This window comes from Lactuca virosa, chromosome 6 (genome assembly GCF_052849685.1).
Source record: "Lactuca virosa cultivar CGN04683 chromosome 6, Lactuca_virosa_CGN04683_v6, whole genome shotgun sequence".
Taxonomy (NCBI): domain Eukaryota; kingdom Viridiplantae; phylum Streptophyta; class Magnoliopsida; order Asterales; family Asteraceae; genus Lactuca; species Lactuca virosa.
Window position 1 is genome coordinate 234,760,027 of NC_136431.1, and position 18,500 is coordinate 234,778,526.

Genomic DNA, 18,500 nt, shown 5'->3' on the forward strand with positions numbered 1-18,500 from the left:
CGGGCAAAGCTAATGTTGTAGCTGATGCCCCGAGTCGCAGGGCAGAGAGTGCCCCGATACGAGATGTTTGTATGAGATTGATAGTGATGACTCCGGTGTTGGACACCATTCGAGGGGCGCAGGCTGAGGCCATTAGGTTGGAGAACCGGAAGAGAGAGCGGGTTATCGGACAGGTATCGGAGTTCGTTACCGAGGGTCGAGGACTTATGACCTTTCAGGGTCAGATTTGGGTGCCGTTCGTGGGTGGAACGCGTACCATCTTGATAGAGGAGGCGCATAGATCGAGGTTCTCGGTCCATCCCGGGGCCACTAAGATGTATTTGGACCTGAAGAGAGAGTATTGGTGGCCCTGTATGAAGAGGGATGTTGCATGGTTCGTAGAGAGGTGCTTGATCTGTCGCAGAGTTAAGGCCGAGCACCAGAGACCGCATGGTAAATTGCAGCCGTTGGAGGTTCCCGAATGGAAATGGGAACAGATTACCATGGATTTTATCACCAAATTGCCGAGGACTACTAGGGGCGTAGATGCAATTTGGGTGATTGTGGACAGGTTGACGAAGAGCGCTCACTTCCTTGCTATCAGTGAGAGCTCTTCCGCTGAGAGGTTGGCAGAGCTGTACGTGAGGGAGGTGGTATCACGGCATGGAGTACCGATCTCGATCGTCTCAGATCGAGATGTGCGTTTCACTTCCAGATTCTGGAAGAAGTTTCATGAGGAGTTGGGTACGAGGCTGCATTTTAGTACTGCATACCACCCCCAGACAGACGGGCAGAGCGAGCGAACGATTCAGACGCTCGAGGACATGCTCCGGGCATGCGTACTCGACTTCGTAGGAAGTTGGGACACGTACTTACCCTTGGCTGAGTTTTCCTACAACAACAACCATCATTCGAGCATTGGTATGCCACCTTTTGAGCTGTTGTATGGGAGGAGGTGTCGGACTCCCATTTGTTGGGGTGAGGTCGGGCAGCGTGTGATGGGTAGTACAGAGATAGTGCTTCAGACGACAGAGCAGATACAGCAGGTCAGACAGAGGTTGTTGACCGCTTAGAGTCACCAGAAGAGTTATGCGGACAGGCGCCGGTCCGAGCTCGAATTTCAGGTTGGTGACTTCGTCCTCCTGAAGGTATCTCCTTGGAAAGGAGTTATCCGATTCAGGAAGAGAGGCAAGTTGGGGCCTCGGTATATTGGTCCTTTCAGGGTGATCGCCAGGGTGGGCATAGTAGCGTATCGTTTGGAACTACCTGCGGAGTTGAGTCAGATTCATGATACCTTCCACGTATCTCAGTTGAGGAAGTGTATCGCCGATGAGTCGGCAGTGGTTCCCCTTGAGGACATTCAGGTGGATGCGAGCCTGAACTATATTGAGAGGCCAATCGTGATTCGGGATAAGAGGATCAAGGTTTTGAGAAACAAGGAGGTGTCATTGGTTCAGGTCCAGTGGCAACATCAGAAGGGGTCCGAGCTAACTTGGGAGCCGGAGTTAGAGATGCGTGAACAGTACCCAAAGTTATTTGCTGAGAGAGATTTCGAGGGCGAAGTCTGATTCTAGTAGGGGAGAATTGTAACATCCGGATTTCCAGGTACTGTATTTATCTAATTATTTTTGAGTTTTGGAGAGGGACTCGGCGAGTAGGCGCTTAGACTCGCCGAGTAGAGCCGCGCATTGTTAGACTGGATTAATGACTGGACTCGGCGAGTCCATACTTGGACTCGGCGAGTCCACGCTGTTTAATGAAACCCTAATTTCTTGGGTTTGGGACCTATTTAAAGGCCCTTAGGGCCGTCACTTGCGGCTACCAAACCCCAGAGAGAAACCCTAAAAGAGCTAGAGCGTTTGTGAGAGGAAAAGAGCCATTTCTTTATCTTTGTGATTGATTCTTGCAAGAAGGAGGTGATTTCAGCTTGGAGGAGACCAAGGAGGTTGTGCATCTGGGGATTTCGAGCAAAAGACTTCATCTTTGAGGTATTATGTCGCCCCTTTATCTGTTTTGTTGAAGGAAGCCATAGATGTAGAGTTTTTATGTCTTTTATTGGAAGGAGTTGTGAGAATATGGCCCCTATTCATTTTGAGACTTCGGATCTGGACCCATAGTGGTCTAAAGAGCTTATTCCAGCTTGCTTTATGTTGAACTATGGAGGCAATGAGCTTAGGTTGTTGTGTTTGGGGCTAAATCACCAAGTAAAGCCTCCTAGACGTCACATGAGAGTCAAGATCCAAGCTTTACGTGATTATCAGGCTTGGGAAGGTCAGATCTATGGTTCTAAGGAACAGATCTGACCTCAGGAGGTCATTTGAGTTTGTGCATGACATGAACTCGCCGAGTCCAAGGGCAGACTCGGCGAATAGGGTTAGGGTGAGTGACTTGCCGAGTTGGGGGAATGACTCAGTGAGTCAGAGGGGGAATAGAGGACTCGAGTTCACGACTGAACTCGCCGAGTCACATTTGTGCACTCGGCGAGTCTAGTCAAGAGTTGACCGTTGACTTTTGTTGACTTTTAGGGTTTGGTCAACAATGGAACTTCTGGACTGTTTGAAGGGTAAAATAGCCTTTTAGCCTTCTTAGAGGACATGTGAGAGTCTAGTCTAGCCTAGAGAGCTGTGATTGATTGAGATGATTATGTTATGTGTATAGGCAGAGGCTAGATCAGTATATACACAGGCGGGATATTATCCGAGACATCCGAGGCGAGTACCTAGAGTGGTATTTATGTGTAGACCAGAGGGTCTTTTATGCTATGTGTATGTATGAGATTATGGGCATTGTGTTATATGTATGCTATGTTTTGTATAGACCGGACCGGAGGGTCCAACGATATAGACCGGACCGGAGGGTCCAACGATATAGACCGGACCGGGGGGTCCAACGATATAGACCGGACCGGAGGGTCCAACGATATAGACCGGACCGAAGGGTCCAACGATACAGACCGGACCGAAGGGTCCAACGAGCTATGATCGGACCAAAGGGTCCAACGAGCTACGAGACTGGAGGGTCCCGCTGAGACACATCGGACCGGAGGGTCGTATTGTAGCCTCGAGTGGCGTATGTGTGGTATGTGGTATATTGGGGAACTCACTAAGCTTTTATGCTTACAGTTGATGTGTGATGTGTTTCAGGTACTAGTGAGGATCGCGGGAAGGCGCCGGCATGATTCGTACACACGAGAGAGGATTTATTTATATGAGATCTTGGGACATGTTTTGTGATGATACAGAGATTTATTATGATTTTGTGATTTTTATGTGGTGGAAAGGATGTTTTGAAATTCAAAAAGTTGTCTTGAAAAAAATTGGGTGTTACAACCATATTTCGTAAAACATGAAAATCCCAATAACTGTTTTCAAAACCACCAACATTACAACATTATTATTTTCAAAACATCAGAGTGTCCTCCAAACCATATCGGAAAAGAGAGATAGAGTACACGCCGCATCATCACGCCTTTCCTTTGCCCTTGGGCTCCGATGTACCTGAAACAAATGCACAGACAGTAAGCTGAAGGCTTAGTGAGTCCCCCAGAGCATACCCCACACAAACCGCATATCACATTAACTATAAAAGCTATCTCTACCACTATCACACGTCAATTAGCTATGAAGCTATCTCTACCGTTAGCCACAAGGCTATCTCTACCATCAGCCATAAAGGTTGTCACTACCTTTAGTCATAAGGCCATCTTTACTATTAGCCATAAGGCTATCTCTACCATTTGCCACAGAGGCTATCTCTACCACACATCATGCATACATTCATATCACACCTCTACATAGCAAGTAAACCAACTAACATAAAATGGGTCGGCCTTGGTGCCTTAGACCCATTGGTATGGTGAGAAAACTCACCTCACAAAGCTGAACCGGCAACTGAATTTAGGTATGACCTGCGCTGCTCCTCCCAAACTGCCTATAACCAACAAATAAATAATCTTAACTCAGCCCCTAAGGCTCCTCTGAGTCAAACCTAGTCAAAGTCTAGGTGTGTAGTCAAGGTCAACAGTCCATATTGACCTTGACTCGACGAGTGCAATCAGCCAGTCATCAGGTTCCTTGCTTAACTTATCGACTCGCCGAGTCATCCGAGGGACTCGTCGAGTTCCTTGATGTTTACGGTCGTAAACTCCCAACCGAACACTCTTGACCGTGAATCCTTGGCCGTGAACCTTCGGCCGTGAACGAGGAAACCCTATCGACTCGCCGAGTCACTTGCACGACTCGCTGAGTCCCATTAGTCCCTTATGTTTACGGCCCTTTCCAGTGGGACTCAAGGTCCCAAACTTCAGATCTATACTCTACTAGTGAGGATAACACGTAAAGTTGCAAACTTTACGTGCATGCAAAGCCTCACATGGCCATAACACCAAAACTAACCTTCCAACAAGGTTTCATGCATGGAGAGGGAATGAGCTTAATAAAAGGTGCAACTTTATGATATTTGGGACCTAAGAAAGTCTAGATCTGGAACCATATCCTTGTGATAGGTCCAAATCTAATGCTTGCTTCCATTTCCTCAAAGTTGGTCACAACTCTCAAATAGAATCTAGACTTAAGGTAACAGATTCATACCTCAATTCAATGCCCAAGACGAACTAGATGCTAGATCTAGTGTTTTCCCCTTGATACTTCTTCTTCAAGCTTGGAATTCCTTCCACAATCCCAAGATTTAAGCTCCCAAAGCTCTTACTTCACACACCCAAGTGTTTGCGGCCGTAAACGATCTCTTATGATGTTAAGGGAGGCTACAAAGGCGTATAATGTCGTTTATATAGGGGCAAACCCCAAAATTTAGGGTTTTCTTTAAACAGCTCGGACTCGCCGTCGGTCCCGTCCTGCGTTCCATGATATCACGACCCTACTCAACGAGTTGATCTCCCAACTCGCCGATTCCATGCATAAAACCTTTCCAAGTCAAACCAGGTGTTACAAGTCTCCCCCACTTGAACTAGACTTCGTCCTCGAAGTCTGCTGACCCGAACAAATCGTGGTAATGTTCTAGCATCTCCTCTTCTGGTTCCCAAGTCCATTCGGAACCCCTCTGATACTGCCATTACACCTTTACCAACCATACTTCCTTGTTCCGAAGAACCTTGGTCTTCCTATCCAGAATTGCAACAGGCTTCTCTATGTAATTCAAGCTCTCATCCAGCTGAATGTCTTCCAACGAGACAACCGCAGCCTCATCGGTGACACACTTCCGAAGCTGCGACACATGGAATGTGTTGTGAATCTGACTAAGCTCTACCGGCAACTCCAAGCGGTAGGCTACCTTACCTACCTGATCAACAATCTGGAACGGTCCTATATATCGGGGCCCTAGCTTGCCCCTCTTCCGAAACCTGATGATCCCCTTGTTGGATAAGGTGTCTAAGTCCATAACTATTTCTGGTATGTACTTGACCCGACCCGGCATGGTCCATTTGGGTTGCATGGCATCATGCAATTGGATAGACTAAAATGAGAGAAATAACACTTATGGTTTATTAATATATTATAAGTTCTAATATATTAATAATATTATTTAATTAGTATTGATCAAGAATTAATCTAGAATTAATTAAGTGATAAAAAGGAGACTAATTAAATATATGGGTTGATTGTGTAAATCATCCATACTTGTATAGTGGGCTAGATGCTCCATGGATTATCTAGTTGGGATTAGGTCCATAGGATGCTCCATGGATGCTCCATGGGAGTTACAAACCCATGGGTCATGGAAATGAAGAGCCATGTTACATTAGGGTTTACATGGTGTAACCCTAATGCAACATACTATATAAGCATACTTATAGCAACCAAAATCGGCTACACTAGTGAGACAAGAGGGCAAGGCCAATTTCAAGTGTTATACAATTCTCTCAAAGTTTATTCCAAGAGAATTTGGTGTTGTATGAAACATTTGAGGCATCACACTTGGGGTGCTAGGCTCTCAAGGTTTTCAAGGAATCAAATCAACTACAAGGTATGTAATTCTAGCCATCTTTTATGATTAAAGTTCCCCATGTATGCTAGATAGGATTATGAACCTTGGAAAAAGTATTTTGCATGTTTTTTTAGACAAACATAGATCCAAGGTTTTCTAGGGTTGCATGTACACTTAGGAGTGTTAGAATGCTCAAAACCCATCAGTGGTATCAGAGCCTAGGCTTGTTTGTTTGATACTTGATGCAAAATTGTGAAAAAACTCGTTTTTATGCATTCTGAAGCGTGAAATCGCCGAGTCCATGGGGGGAGTCGACGAGTCCATGAGTAAAATCATCCTACTCGTCGAGTAGGTTCTTGCACTCGACGAGTAGGAGCCCATGAGTGCAGTTTTTCGAGTTTTGATGCTGGAAATGGACTAGAAACATTACCCTAAACTGTTTTGGTGTTTTAAAACTTGTTTTAGATGGTGTAATGATTGTTCTAATCCATTTACAATGGCTAATATCAAAATTACATGATTATATGTGTTCATAAAAATTTGATATGATTATTCATGTTCTTATGAGTTCTTGATAGATCATAGGAATTACTTGTTTAATGCTGAATTCATGATCTTTATGTGTTTTAATGGAGTCCATAACTTGTCCTCAAGTTATGGATAACCAAAAGTCACTTTGTATTAAATCCATTAAAATAACACATAAGTTACAAAAATGAAGAGTCTTCATTTTAATAACTCATAAGTTATGAATTGAAAGGTTTTGTAAAGTTACAAAACTTGCCCTCAAGTTTTGGAACATGTAAAGTCATCTAGTAAACTTTAGTTCCAACCCCTAGAATTTTAAAAGTTAAAATTCAACCCTTATACTTTATAATATTATAAGTTTAATAATATATATATATATATATATATATATATATATATATATATATATATATATAAGATCAAGTCGTTTTACCGTTAGTAGGCCTCATTCACGAAGCCGGTCTATAAAGGGGGTATACGTTTATTGCCTATAAAATGGCAGCTTAATGGGTGTCCACTCTCACCCACCACTTCCTTGACTGGTGGAGGGTCGTTAGCCGAACGGGTAGGACAATGACTTCAAAATTCTCATTAAAAGTATAATGATTATTATAAAGTAACTAAATGTTTTTCATAAATTCCCAATCTTAGTTACTTTAGGAAAATGTGAATAAGGTGCTAACCCATAAAATTACACTTTGCACTTTGATTAAGTCGTTAGTGGAGCGTGTGTGGTTAACCGGCACACTAACTTGGACTTAACAAGTTAGGCAAAGGGTGAAGTAAGGTTTTTCATAGGTCGATGGAGCGCGTGTGGTTAAGTGGCACATCGATTAAGTGAAAAACATTAAGGGTATCAAGTAATTTGCATGGTTACTTCACACCTTGTTTTGTGATCCTCGGTATCCCAGTCACAAAACATGAAGGGCACACTCGAGATTGAAACATGCCATTGAAAAGTTCAATGAATCTCAAAAGAATCTAGGAGTTTCAAAAAACCAAATAAAACCTAATAATTTATATATTTCGTTTTCATGGTGGAAATTGGTGAATCGTCATTCACCTACCTTTCAAATATGTTTTAGCTTAGATTACAACATCCCTCTTCTAAGTTATAATATATTGTGATTGGATCCTAGCCTTAATATTACATTTGGGTGTTTTATTAAGGACTATCTTAATATCTAAAATAAACTTGTCTTTTCTTCTTTTCAGATGTCTTCCAACAATGCTGCTTCTGGCTCAAACCATACCGGCTCCTACTCTCTCATGAACCTTTGTGGGAGAGTCATCTTTGATGGATCCAACTTCGCAGATTGGATCAGGAACATCAGGATGGTCACTCGGTATGAGAACAAAGAATATGTTCTCGACAAGGAGCTTAAGGTACCCGAGCCGACTGCTACTCCTGAGGAGTTTGCTGAATATGAGGCACATGAAAGAGATGCTACCAAAGTGGCATGCATCATGATGGCCACTATGACAGCCAAGCTCCAAAAGTCTTATGAGGACTACTATCCTTTTGAGATGCACCAGGATTTGATGGACCGCTACCATCAAAGTGCTCGTCAAGAGCGATATGAAATCATCTCCTCCATGATAACAACCCGAATGAAAGATGGTGAACCCATCACGGGCCACATGCAGAAAATGCAAAGGTATGTGGACCGTTTGATGAAGTTGAATGTGAACTTCCCCAAGGAGTTAGCAATAGATATAATTTGGCACTCCTTACCATCGTGTTATGATCAATTCCGCATGACATACCACATGAACAAGGAAGAAGTCACCCTTAGCAAACTTCAAGGACTCTTGAAGACCGCCAAAAGTGGTCTTAAAGGTAATTCGGTTGTTACCACTCCTACTCCTACTCCAAACTCCGCACCTGTCCTGGCAATCGGGAAAGGTAGAGGGAAAAATAGGAAGAACCCTTCGAAGGGTACCAAGGGTAAGACCCTTGATGGCTCCTCTACAAGTGGAACCAAGAAAGGTTTCGTCACTCCTTCTTCTGATCCAAAAGAGGCTGAATGCTTCTATTGCCATGAAAAGGCGCACTGGAAGCGGAACTGCCCAAAGTACCAACAAGATTTGAAGGATGGGAAAGTAAAACCCAACCATGCAAGTATTTACACTATATTATCTAATAACTCACCCTATTCTAACTCTTGGGTCCTTTATACCGGCTGCGATATTCATATTTGTTCTGATTTGCAGGGACTAAGAAGAAGTGAGAATGTGGAGCATGGAAATATAAACTTGATCATGGGAAATAGGAAAGTTACACCTGTCACTAATATTGGAGTTTATTCTTTATTGCTAAGTAGTGGGTTTACTTTAGATTTGAATAAATGTTGTTACTCGCCTGCAATGACAAGAAATATTATTTCCTTTCATGCTTTGTACAAACAAGGGTTTACCTTTTCTTTTGATAATGAAGTTGGTGGAATAAATGCTTTATTTAATAATGTGTTTTATTTTAAAGCATTACCTTGTGATGGTGTGCATGAAGCTGTGTCTGTTGTAGATAACTTAGGAAATAATGTGTTGTGTATTGATTTTACTAATGATAATAACTTGGATAAATCATCATTATGGCATTGTCGTCTTGGACATGTAAGCAAGAAACGCATAGGCCAACTCCAAAAGGATGGAGTCTTGAAGTCATTTGACCTAAAGTCAGATGATAGTTGTGAATCATGCTTACTTGGAAAAATGACAAAGTCACCCTTCACAGGTTCGTGTGCTAGGGGTGAAGGTTTGTCGGATCTAGTACACACAGATGTGTGTGGACCCTTCAAAACTGCCACAAGGGATGCTAATCGTTATTATGTGACTTTTACAGATGATTATAGTAGATATGGATATGTCTTCTTAATTAAACATAAGTCAGAGACTTTCGAAAGGTTTACAGAGTTTAAACAGGAAGTCGAGAATCAATTGGGCAGGAAAATTAAGTTGCTTCGATCCGATCGAGGTGGTGAGTATCTTAGTATAGAGTTCCTCGACTATCTTAGGGAATGTGGAATTGTCTCACAATTGACACCTCCCAGGACACCATAGTTGAATGGTGTAGCTGAGAGGCGTAATCGAACCTTGTTGGACATGGTTCGTTCCATGATGAGTCGAGCTTCGCTACCAATCTCATTCTGGGGGTATGCCTTAGAGACTGCCGCCCATATCCTTAATCTGGTCCCTACAAAGAAGGTTGCCAAAACACCTCACGAGATGTGGACTGGAAAAGTTCCTAATCTAGCCCACATCAAGATTTGGGGTTGCGAAGCTTTCGTGAGACGCGAGACTCATGATAAGCTCGAACCTCGAAGTGAGAGGTGTATTTTCATTGGCTACCCACAAAAATCCTTTGGTTACCTCTTCTACAGACCTAGTGAGAATGTGGTCTTTGTAGCAAGGAGGGGTGTCTTTCGAGAGAGAGAGAGAGAGTTCATAAGCCAAGGAAATAGTGGGAGGCAAATTGACCTTGAAGAAATTCAAGAGTCAAGTGGTGAAGGAACCTCAAACCCTAGCAGTCAACTTGAGGAGGAAACTCATGTTGATCCAATTGACGAGTCTGTACCTCTGAGGCATTCCACGAGAGTTAGGAATGCACCTGAGCACTACTATGGTTTCCATATTACTACGGAAGGTGAGACACTTATCAGTGATGAGACAATGGTAAGTATGGATGAACCTAACAGCTATGCGAAAGCCATGGCAGGCCCCGAGTCTGCTAAATGGAAAGAGGCAATGGACAGCGAGATACATTCCATGTATGACAATTAAGTTTGGAACTTGGTTGACAATGTACCAGGTCGTAAGACAGTTGGGTGCAAATGGATCTTCAAGAAGAAGACCGACATGGATGGTAGTGTACACACTTATAAGGCGTGACTGGTTGCAAAGGGCTTTTCTCAAACTCCAGGAGTTGATTATGATGAGACCTTTTCACCAGTAGCCAAGATTAAGTCTATTAGGGTATTGTTAGCCATTGCTGTAACGCCCGGGTTTCGGGGCTAAGCATTTTAGCCGATGTAATAGTCTAGGTCAACTATTGTAACTCTTTTGATGTAATAAAGATGAAATATTTGAGTATTTTGTGAATTATGTGAATTTATATGCTTATTGTTTAATTATAAATGTATAATTAATAACGAATAAAAATAAGCGTCAAAATTAAAGTATGAGATAAGCCCGATATCTTTACATAACGTTGTAGTGGTCGAAACAAGGATTCCGGAGATATAAAGAACGTCGAAATCCGAGTTATAACGAAGAAGTTATGACCCGTCGAAGTTTCGTGATGGAACCGGCACGATACCGGGAAGCGTAAATAGTGAATTTACAATAGAGCGAGTTTTAGCCTTAGCGATCTAAACGAAAGTCGTAGAAAACGTTAAACCGAGACCGTCCATAAAAAGAACGCCCAAATCTAACTTCGTATGAGGAAGTTATGATTTTTCGAAGTTTCGGCTTAGCAGTGTACAACCCGAAGTTCGAATATTAGATCGAGCGGTTTTTAGCCGACAAAACCTAAACGAGAATCGAAGATCTCGTTAATAGTAGCGTAACGATAAAAAGACAAATGAAAACGGACGTCAGATGAAGAAGTTATGAATTTTTAACGGACCAATCATGTCCTGGCCTGTTAAAAATATAACTTTTAAATTAAAGTCAAAATTAGCCGACGGTGTCTAAACGAAACTTGTAGAGTACGTTCCCGCCTACGCGTGGATATAAAGAAAGTCGAAAACGGAGCTCGTATGCGAAAGTTATGATTTTTAGAAGTCGGGAAGGAAAATTGTGAAATCTGCAAGGAGGTGGTGACGTGGCCAAATCTCAGCCGTTGCTTGCTGAGCACGGCCTCGCATCCGATGATCGGATTTGGGTACCTAAGACAGGAGGAATAAGAGATCTTCTGATGGAAGAAGTTCACAAGACCATGTACTCGATTCATCCCGGTAGCACTAAAATGTATAGGGACCTAAAACCCTACTACTGGTGGCCGACGATGAAGCTCGATGTTGCGAAGTATGTGGCCGAGTGTGTAACATGTGCGAGAGTTAAGGCACAACATTAGAAACCGTATGGGAGTTTAGAACCTTTACATGTACCCATGGGTAAATGGGAAGACATCACCATGGATTTTGTGACTAAACTACCCAGGACGAAGAACGGTTACGACATGATTTGGGTGGTCGTGGATCGTTTCACAAAGAGTGCACACTTCATAGCTGCCAACGAAAGGTGGTCTATGGATAAGCTTGCAAATGCTTACGTGAAGGAAATTGTGAGACTTCACGGTGTTCCTCTAACGATTGTATCGGATCGTGATAGTCGTTTCACGTCAAGGTTTTGGAGAAGTCTACAAGAGGAATTGGGTACGAAGTTGTGTTTGAGTATGGCTTACCATCCGCAGACTGATGGTCAGAGCGAAAGAACGATTCAAACGCTTGAAGATATGTTGAGAGCGTGTACCCTCGAGTTCCAAGGTAACTGGGATGAGCACTTACCTTTGGTAGAATTTTCCTACAACAATAGTTTCCACTCGAGCATCAAGATGGCACCCTATCAAGCTTTGTACGGACAAAAGTGTCGTACGCCGTCTTGTTGGCTTGAGGCTGGAGAAAAGCAGTTTATGGGCCACGAGATAGTCCATGAGACTGCTGAGAAGTTAAAGGTGATCAGGTAAAGGATGTTAGCAGCTCAGGATCGTCAGAAGAGCTATGTTGACAAGAAAAGACGACCGATGACCTTCGAGGTTGGGGATTCGGTTTTGCTTAAAGTCTCACCATGGAAGGGACTTATAAGATTCGGAAAATGAGGAAAGCTAAGTCCAAGGTTTATTGGACCGTTCAAAGTTCTTCAGAAGATTGGGAACCAAGCTTACAAGCTGGAATTACCCAAAGAACTCGATGGTATTCATAACACCTTCCATGTGTGTTATCTGAGAAAATTCACGGGAGAAGTTCCCGACATAATTCCGATCTCAGAGCTAAGAATGGATGAAAACAAGAGGTTGATTGAAGAGCCCGAGACAATTGTTGACCGTAAAACTAAGAAGTTACGATGCAAGATGGTCGACTTAGTGCTAGTTCAATGGAAACATTCGAATGGGCCGAATCTCACTTGGGAAACAGAGGATGACATGATGAGTCGATATCCGCATCTGTTTGCTGACGCATGATTCCGGGACGGAATCATCCTAAGGGGGAGAGAATTTTAACGCCCGGGTTTCGGGGCTAAGCATTTTAGACGATGTAATAGTCTAGGTCAACCATTGTAACTCTTTTGATGTAATAAAGATGAAATATTTGAGTATTTTGTGAATTATGTGAATTTATATGCTTATTGTTTAATTATAAATGTATAATTAATAAAGAATAAAAATAAGCGTCAAAATTAAAGTATGAGATAAGCCCGATATCTTTACATAAATTTTAGTGGTCGAAACAAGGATTCCGGAGATATAAAGAACGCCGAAATCCGAGTTATAACGAAGAAGTTATGACCCGTCGAAGTTTCGTGATGGAACCGGCACGATACCGGGAAGCGTAAATAGTGAATTTACGATAGAGCGAGTTTTAGCCTTAGCGATCTAAACGAAAGTCGTAGAAAACGTTAAACCGAGAGCGTCCATAAAAAGAACGCCCAAATCTAACTTCGTATGAGGAAGTTATGATTTTTCGAAGTTTCGCTTAGCAGTGTACAGTCCGAAGTTCGAATATTAGATCGAGCGGTTTTTAGCCGACAAAACCTAAACGAGAATCGAAGATCTCGTTAATAGTAGCGTAACAATAAAAAGACAGACGAAAACGGACGTCGGATGAAGAAGTTATGAATTTTTAACGGACCAATCCTGTCCCGGCCTGTTAAAAATATAACTTTTAAATTAAGATCAAAATTAGCCGACGGAGTCTAAACAAAAGTTGTAGAGTACGTTCCCGCCTACACGTGGATATAAAGAACGTCGAAAACGGAGCTCGTATGCGAAAGTTATGATTTTTAGAAATCGGGAAGGAAAATTGCAAAATCTGCAAGGAGGTGGTGACGTGGCCAAATCTCAGCCGTTGCTTGCTGAGCACGGATTCGCATCCGATGATCGCCACGAAGCCTCGCTCTACGCCCCGCGTCCGAAGCTGGGTACGCCCGACATATTTGATCTTGTCCGGTTCCGAGAATGGGTGCGAGCCAGCATCCTTATCCGAACTACGCTTATATAATAATAATAATAGCTAGACTATTAATTAGTCGCGGTTAATGTTAAAAATAAACTGTAGTGGTATTAATACTAGGTTTTGGTCAAGGAAAAATTGTTTTGAGATAACGAAGTGCTGTTCAAGTACCGAGTCACCACTTAATCAGGTGAGTGCATAGTTACTTTCATCTTACACATATATATGAAGTATTTTATATAAATTACGTGCTATGTGTGCATATTATCTGAATACTTGCTGTCTATGTTGGATGAATGATTTTATACACGTTTTTCGTTATTTAAACTGTATATGTGTTTTATATCTACAAAAATGTTGGGGTAAAACATGGGTAGATGTAATAAGACGATGTGTGATAAAATGATGAGAGGCCTCGATGTTGTTGGTGATCCAGTCATCTAGCGGAGTATAGATGACGACCACAGACTCTTCTAGACAGTCCAGTGGAACGCTAGCAGGCTCGCAACCTGTAGGTGTTTGTGAACGATGTGTTCACCGGTGTACTCCATCCCCCTCATGGTTGCCTTTAGGACATTTATTGCTGAGGAACCCCCTTAGCAGTAGTGTCCATCCCAATGATGATCCTTAGGCTAGGTCCCTTATGATAGGTGTTTAGGGACGTAAAGTGAGGATAACGGGAACGGGTAATCGGGTTATTGTTGGTTGATGAAATTAATAAACTTATTTATTGTGGGTTGAAAACCCTATGTGCTCACCAGGCTCCCAAGCATGACCCACTCAGCTTCATGTATTACAGGTAGTGGCGCTCGAGCATAGATGTGATGTTTTGGATGAGGGATTACGGATATAGGCCTGTAGAAATGAAATAATGTAGTAAGGCTTATGTCGTACTGTTTATGCTTTTGATCTGTATCGAACATGACATCCCGAGTCTTTTAATGAAATACATTTCCTTGGAAATGCTTTTGATAAATCTTTATCATATTTTGTTTTGGGACAAATTCCGCAACACCTTTATTTAAAATGTTACTATGATTTTCAAACAAGCATAAACAAAATCGGTTTTTTCTGGCCGTGAAAATGGGGATGTCACAATTGCTGCATTTCATGACTATGAAATATGGCAAATGGATGTCAAAACTGCTTTCCTTAATGGGAAGTTGGCTGAGGATGTTTACATGAGTCAGCCTGAGGGTTTTGTCAGTACAGAGAACCCTAATAGAGTGTGTAAGCTTGAGAAATCTATTTATAGATTAAAGCAAGCACCTCGCAGATGGAATCTTTGCTTTGATGAAAAGTTAAAGAGTTTGGTTTTTCGAGGAGTGAAGATGAATCTTGTGTGTATGTCAAGGCTAGTGGGAGTATAGTTAGCTTTTTGGTACTGTATGTGGATGACATACTACTCATAGGAAATGACATCCCAACCCTGCAGGAAGTGAAGTCCTGGCTTGGGAAGTGTTTCACTATGAAAGACCTAGGAGAAGCTGCCTATATTCTAGGGATAAGGATTCTGAGAGACCGGAGTAAAAGACTAATTGGACTTAGTCAGAGTACCTACTTGGATAAGGTGCTGAAGAGGTTCAGCATGCAGGATTCCAAAAAGGGAGAGTTACCTATCCAGTGTAACGCCAGATTGAGTAAGACTTAAAGCCCGAGTACCGAGGCTGAGATAGCAGAAATGAGTCGAGTACCTTATGCTTCCGCTGTAGGATCGATCATGTATGCTATGACTTGTACTCGTCCTGATGTGCCATTTGCATTGAGCATGGTCAGTAGATATCAGGGTAACCCTGGAAAGGCTCACTGGACTGTGGTAAAGAACATTCTCAAGTACGTGCGGAGGACTAAGGACTGGGTCCTTACCCTTGGTGGGAGTGATGACTTGAGATTTGTAGGGTATAGTGATGCTAGCTTCCAGACTGATAGGGATAATTTCCGCTCTCAGTCGGGCTGGGTCTTTATGTTAAACAGAGGAGAAATTACTTGGAAAAGTTCCAAGCAGGAGACAGTGGCTGATTCAACTTGCGAATCAGAGTATATAGCGACAAGCGAGGCAGCAAAGGAGGCAATATGGCTGAAGAAATTCATTGGAGACCTTGGAGTAGTACCAGCTATAAAAGAGCCTATGGAAATTTCCTGTGATAGTGAAAGTGTAGTTGCCTTAGCCAAGGAACCAAGGGATCACGGGAGATCCAGACACATTGACAGAAAATACCATTTCATCAGACATCGAATAGAAGAAGGACTCCTCGTGGCAAAGAGGGTATCATCGGATGAGAACCCAGCAGATCCCCTCACGAAGGGACTGAGTAGGGCTAAGCATCTCCAGCATGCAAGGCGCATAGGGCTGAAGGATGATATTAGTTTTAGTAGTTAGATAATTTTGAAATTTGTAAAGTGTAATTGACATTTGATGATGAATAAAAGGTGTGTTTATTTATGAGTAAAGTGTTGCTATCTTGGGTCGGTCGTTTACTATTATTTCTTTTGCATGTTTTGACTTCCAGAATATTTATGTTATGTTTTACATATTATTCAAATTATCCACAGTCGGTCATATGTTGGAAGTAGATATGAATTAAGACTGTCATGAGTTGGTTGTAGAGGTCTAAGATGTTGGACATGGCCTCAACACTCATGAGTGCTCATAAGTTCTGAGTATTGGATTCAACCCACGCTCGCTGGTATCACTTCATGGAATTTATCTCGAGTGATCGCGAGACGGTAATATCATATAAGTCTTCAAACCTAGAGATATGACTTGTTGCCTATGAGTTAGTTATGCATTGATCGTACGAAAACGCATTGGTAACTCGATGTTATAAAACGTGCTTTTGTGTGTGATTCAACAAGTAGTAGAACAAGCATATGAGTCGAAGTTTATCTGTTCCTTCTTGGATTAGAAGCGATATCTGGGCCCCTCGATGATTTTGTTTTGACCTATGTACCGGGCCCGGTCAGAACTAAGTTGATGTGTTCAATTAAGTTCTATGTCAAACAAATCGGAAATCGAGAAACAAATTGGTGGACAATAAGTAAGGCATTGTTCCATGTATTTGTCCGGCTGACATCTAGAACAGAGGATTATATGATCACTTATCTTAAATGGCATATCATCATCTTCTCAGTTCCGAGAGACCTTGAAAAGAGCTACGATTGCTGATCGGTTCCTGAAGTCATACTTGCAGTTATAGTTATTAGACTTATCCAAGTGGGAGAGTGTTGGATAAGGTGTCTAAGTCCATAACTATTTCTGGTATGTACTTGACCCGACCCGGCATGGTCCATTTGGGTTGCATGGCATCATGCAATTGGATAGACTAAAATGAGAGAAATCACACTTATGGTGTATTATTATATTATAAGTTCTAATATATTAATAATATTATTTAATTAGTATTGATCAAGAATTAATCTAGAATTAATTAAGTGATCAAAAAGGAGAATAATTAAATATATGGGTTGATTGTGTAAATCATCCATACTTGTATAGTGGGTTAGATGCTCCATGGATTATCTAGTTGGGCTTAGGTCCATAGGATGTCCCATGGATGCTCCATGGGAGTTACAAACCCATGGGCCATGGAAATGAAGAGCCATGTTACATTAGGGTTTACATGGTGTAACCCTAATGCAACATACTATATAAGCATACTTATAGCAACCAAAATCGGCTACACTAGTGAGACAAGAGGGCAAGGCCGATTTCAAGTGTTATACAATTCTCTCAAAGTTTATTCCAAGAGCATTTGGTGTTGTGTGAAACATTTGAGGCATCACACTTGGGGTGCTAGGCTCTCAAGGTTTTCAAGGAATCAAATCAATTACAAGGTATGTAATTCTAGCCATCTTTTATGATTAAAGTTCCCCATGTATGCTAGATAGGATTATGAACCTTGGAAAAAGTATTTTGCATGTATTTTTAGACAAACATAGATCCAAGGTTTTCTAGGGTTGCATGTACACTTAGGAGTGTTAGAATGCTCAAAACCCATCAACCCTTCCAGGGTGACACCTTCAGCAACACGAAATCCCCCACCTGAAACTAAAGATCTGATCGCTGTTGGTCAGCATAGCTTTTCTGACGGCTCTGCGCGACCCGCAACCGGCCGCACACCTGATGAATCAACCCAGTAGTCTTGAGCACTACCTCAGTGCTTCCCATGATCCGGTGTCCAACCTCATTCCAACAAACCGGGGTTCGGCACCTCTGACCATATAACATCTCGAATGGAGCTCGGTCGATACTGGCATGGTAACTGTTATTGTACGAAAACTCTGCCAGTGGAAGATATGTATCCCAACTCCCTCTAAAATCCAATACGCATGCTCGCAACATATCCTCCAGTGTCTGGATCGTTCTCTCTCTCTGACCGTCGGTCTGGGGGTGGTACGCCATGCTAAAATGTAGCTGAGTGCCCAGCTCCTCGTGGAATTTCTTCCAGAGCCTAGATGTAAACCAAACATCACGGTCAGAAACTACCGACACAGGCACCCCGTGTCTAGCCACCACCTCACACACATAAATATCTGCCAACTTCTCTGCATATATACTTTCAGATATCATAATGAAATGGGCACTCTTCGTCAGTCTATCCACAATCACCCATATGGCATCCACACCCCTCGTCATCCTTGGCAACTTTGTAATGAAGTCCATTGTGATCTCCTCCCACTTCCACATGGGAATGGGTAGCGGCTGGACCTTACCATGAGGCTGCTGATGCTCGGCCTTGACCTTCCTACAGGTCAAGCACCGCTCTACAAACCAAGCAATTTCCCACTTCATGCAGGGCCACCAATAACTCAGCCTCAAGTCCCTATACATTTTCGTAGCTCGTGGATGTATGGAGAACTTGGACTTATGCGCTTCCTCTA